Consider the following 4877-nt stretch of genomic DNA (forward strand, 5'->3'; position numbering starts at 1 on the left):
AGCGTAATTTATTATATAAACAATATATGCGTATAAATTACGATTAAACCGGATGAAATATGTCACAGGGAATAACATTTTTATGACCGCCCAGCAGTAACTCTATTGAGCTGAATAGACGTCAGTGATTGGTTGAAATTACAGAAATACGACAACTTTAACATGGAATAACTTGCGAATTCCTTTTTTTTTTGTTAAGAAGACTAAGAGTAAAAGATGTTTTATATGACACATTCTACCAGTGTCCCAAGTTTCAAAGTGTTTCGTTAGTGTTTCGTTAAGAAAATACTGGCGCCCCCGTTTTAAAATAGATCCATGTGTTTTTCATCAATATTTACCTCACATAAGCATGGCTTCTTTTAATCAGATGCATCCATCAGTGGATGACTAACCAGCCACTATTGATTAAGCATAACTGTAAAGAACATAAACAGAAATATAAGAAGGAAAGACTTTCAAGTTAAAATTTAGCATTGGTGCCAAAATGTCTTTGGCCACATTATAGCAAGATCCTATCCTTTTTTATTTGTCCACAATTTCACATAAAACTAAGGAAAAATCTTTAGTTGCCCAAGTTACAAAATGATAGGCAATCTGGGTAGCTAGCAATTTTGCTTTGCTACATACATAAAGCAGTGGTTCTCAAAATATTCACTTAAATCTAAAATGCTTTTGAAATGTCTTATCTATTCAACAAATTCTGATTTGAATTCACAGATCGCCTCATACTCTTCCAGGAGTTAGCAGTCCCCAGGTATCTCATCCATCTTTACGTTCTGAGTTCAAATTCTGCTGAGGTCAATTTTACCTTTTACCCTTTTGGAATCCATATAATATGTACCAGTAGAGCACTGGGGTCAATATAATCAACTTACCAAAATTTCTAGTCTTGTACCAAAATTTGAAACCAATATATTGTGATTATGAAATATCTACAGAAATAAAAATGAGATTATCATCATCATTGTTATACTGGTCACTTTTCCATATTTGCATGGGTCAGAGGAAATCCACTGAGGCAGATGGCTTGCTGCTGCCAACCCTCATTTGTTTCTAAGCAAGGTAATATTTTCCTATGGAAAAGTGACCATTATAACAATGATGATGATAATAGCATTATTTTTTTTTCTGTAGATATTTCATAATCACAATATATTGGTTTCAAATTTTGGCACAAGGCCAGAAACAATGGACTCCACTTGTATGATACTGATGCTCAACTATTCAATGATATCAAGACACCACAGGCAGACATGCACACATACACACATACACACATATACATGCATACAACAGACTTCTTTCAGCTTCTGTCTTCCAAATCCACTCACAAGGCTATGGTCAGTCCAAAGCTATAGTAGAAAACACCTGCCCAAGGTGTCGCAGTGGGATTGAACGCAAAACCATGCAGGTTGTAAGTGAATATTTTAACCAGGAAGTCATGTCTGCACCTTTATTACTAATAATATATCAGTAACTTGTAATTAAAAAAACCTTGATGTAAACTGTATTACTGCAAAAATATTAAAAATTTCATTGATATTCATATAGAAACAGTTTTTCCCCCAGTTATTTTACCCCTAATTCTTTATTGCGTATGTAGTGCATTCAGTTCTAAAATGGGTTGACCATATTCAACAGCAGCAGTATATACATTCCTAAATGTTGTTGACATCAAATTTAACTCTTCATGTTATGTGGTGGTAGGCTGCCACATCTGGAATGTTACATGCTATGACACCTTCTCCAGCAACAACTTGGTGTATCCAGCTACCAGCCCAGGTTCCACTGCTTGTCAGGCTGAGAAAAATAAACTGTCATGGTATAGGTCACTCTCTGACAGATTTATGGTCAAGTCTATGGCAGTGGAGACCAGCACCCCAGCACCACCCCACTGGACTATATCCCTGCTCACCACTATCAGGGGCAGGGATGACTATCTGTAAGTGCAAGCCCAGTGAGTCAGAGCACATCTCCCTAGCCAAACTCCAGGGTAACACTTTTTCCATTTTGTCTGCTAGGACCATGAGGCAGTCTGAATGACAGGAAATTGTATGTTCTACTCTTTAATGTAAAATTACTGCAGTAAAGACCAGTAATTATTCATATTCAAGATTAACTCAAATAAAAGTGAGCTCACCTTAATCTATCTTAAATTACCATTGATCTTGTGGCAAATAAAGAAATTATCATAGTAATTAATCTCCAGGAGAAATTTTTGCAATCTTCAATATATCAGGCCTATTTTAGTCATCTTTGAAATAATGAATTCTAGTTAAACTTCATGAGCAATAAAATTAATAATTAGCCATTTGTTAGCTAAATAATAAAAAATAAAGAATTAACAATAAAGACATTTAATGAAAGCTAAATAGAATTTTAAAAGTCATCGAATAATTTCTATTAAATATTAATTATAACTGTTTAGTTAATTGAAATAGTTGACATTTTTTATTTGACATTTTTATATCACACATTTATGACGACGACCATCATCCTCATCAACAACAACACCACTACCATCAATTTATTTATTTATTATACTGTCTTTATACGTTGAGTTCAAATTCTGCCGAGGTTGACTTTGCTTTCCATACTTTCCATACACTGGGGTCAATGTAATCAATCAGCCCTTCCACCCCCAAAATTTCTGGCCTTGTACTATCATCATCATCATCATCATCATCATCATCATCATTTAACGTCCATTTTCCATGCTGATATGGGTTAGAAAGAATTATTATTATTATTATTATTATTATTATCATTATTATTAGTATCATTATTATTATTATTATTTTTATTTTTATCATGCTAATAAAGGCATGGAAAGTCCTTTCTTTGCATCTCCTAAAATTTCAGATGTCATATTTATCTAAGAAAATAACAATTCTGTACAAAAAAATGTTGATGAAAAAAAATTTCATTATGGATGCCCTGTTAAAAAAGACACAATTCACAATATAGGACATACCTAAATAGTTAAGATTAAAATTAAGGTTAAAAAAAAAAAGAAGAAATTAACATATTTAAATGTAGAAAAACAAAAAAATTGACTGAGAGGAAAACAAAAAAAAATTGACTGAGAGAAAAACAATAAAATTGACCAGAACAAATACAATATGTCTGTTTAATCAGCACCAATTCTTCAACAAAGAAAAAAATGTAGTACCTATTCCTCATGTATAAAAATATGTAGAGTTTAGCCAATAAGATTTTCTATGAAAATAGCTATGAGTGGTCAAGCCAATAGATGGACAAGATCACTTACAGGCATTGGTCAAGGAGACAAGCGGCCAGTCAGTGCAAGCACAAAATCATGCTACAACACCTGATAATGCCAAGGAAAGAAATGGCTTTAAAGAAACAAGCTGCTGAGGTAACAAAAAATATATATATATAGCTAAAAAAAAATATGAGGGAGGAGGAGTTAAAAAAACAAATGGAAGGAAAGACAAGAAAAAAAATCAATGGATTAGCGATGAAGAATTGTTCTATACAGACTTAGATACTGACGAATTGAGAATGTAACGCGTAGCAGTGACTGGTTAAAAAGATGACTGTAAGAAGGTATTTAGAAGAAAAAAAAATAAACAAATATGGTGAGTGCTGCTAATTCCAATCTATTCCATGTAGTTGGCAGTCATGGAATTTCAGCCAAGTGTTGAAACAAACTGGCAAGCACTTTTCACATCGCTAGTTAATATTGATTATCAATCCAAGGCAAAAGAGAAGCGATTGCACCGATAGGCAACGAATTGGGTGGCAATCATTTTTACCGAGAATGTTAAACAACTCCATTACACTTGCTTGGTTTGGTAACTTTTCTGTCAGCATTTCTATTGTTAATCTGACAGTTTTGGAATATTTCAACAGCAAATATGATTTAGTGTTTCTTAAACTTAGCAAAACTGTTAATCAATTTAGTTGTTAAGTTTGTTACTGGTGTTTGCTATATTTTTCTTTATAGTCACTTTTTTTTATAATAGAAAATTGTTTTACCCACATTTTAAAATAGGAAAGAAAAAAATTGTTTTTATTTTTCAGAATTAGCTAAGAATTTGCAAGAGAGATAACATTATACTACATTTTTTAGGGTTGTGCTATTATAACACAATATTAAAAAAAAAAACCGTTTGGATAGCTGTAGGACTCGCGTTAACACCATCACCACCACATTCATTAACGTCACCACCACCACTTTCATCAACATCATCATCATTATCATGATCATTACCTTCAACAACATCATCATCACTATTATAATCTTTATTATTGTATATAATTGTTGGTGATAAATATTTAGTTTAATAATTTTCCTTTACTTTTTAATGAAGAAAGTAATCTTGACGCAGTGACTGTTCTGTATGTCTTATAACTCTTCAATAGGCTCACAACCCAAAAGTAGGAAAAAAAAGAAATAGTCTTTAAGGATGACATCTGAATGGGATAAGACCAAGCAAGCTATCATATCACACATTAGTGGCCCATTATTTTGCATACTAACCTTTATAAATTCTATATAAATTCTATATAAATTCTACTTTATATTATATGTTGAATAATATTTCTGTTCTTGGTTTAACATTCATTAGTGTTCATGATTTTTTTGTCAAAAACACAGGAAACAGTAACACACATACAATAATAAACAGGCATATATATGTATACACACACACAAACCAACACACATTTGTACACATATATATACACACACACGCACATACATATGCATGTATTTGTATTTAAAAATATAGGTTTGAATATATACATTGATACAGGTAGATACATATCGATTTATCTATCTATCTATCTATCTACATATGTATATATATATATATATATATATATATATATATATATATATATATATATAT

The 4877-nt window shown here is 31.8% G+C and overlaps 1 protein-coding gene across 6 annotated transcripts in view; it reads right to left on the reverse strand.

Moving 5' to 3' along the window:
- LOC106872997 (zinc finger protein squeeze) overlaps positions 1–4877 on the reverse strand; it is a 74695-nt gene that overhangs the window by 28209 nt on the left and 41609 nt on the right. For 2 of the 6 annotated variants that reach the window (XM_052966249.1, XM_052966251.1), the window contains 2 exons: positions 2556–2717; positions 339–415 (listed from right to left, as the gene is read on the reverse strand). The exons of 2 other annotated variants lie outside the window; for them this stretch is intronic. The gene's annotated coding sequence lies outside the window, so the exon portion shown is untranslated. The remainder of the gene's footprint in view (positions 1–338; positions 416–2555; positions 2718–4877) is intronic. 2 more of the 6 variants (XM_052966250.1, XM_014920194.2) reach the window with 1 other exon arrangement.

Source organism: Octopus bimaculoides, chromosome 3, assembly GCF_001194135.2.
Source record: "Octopus bimaculoides isolate UCB-OBI-ISO-001 chromosome 3, ASM119413v2, whole genome shotgun sequence".
NCBI classification, from domain to species: domain Eukaryota; kingdom Metazoa; phylum Mollusca; class Cephalopoda; order Octopoda; family Octopodidae; genus Octopus; species Octopus bimaculoides.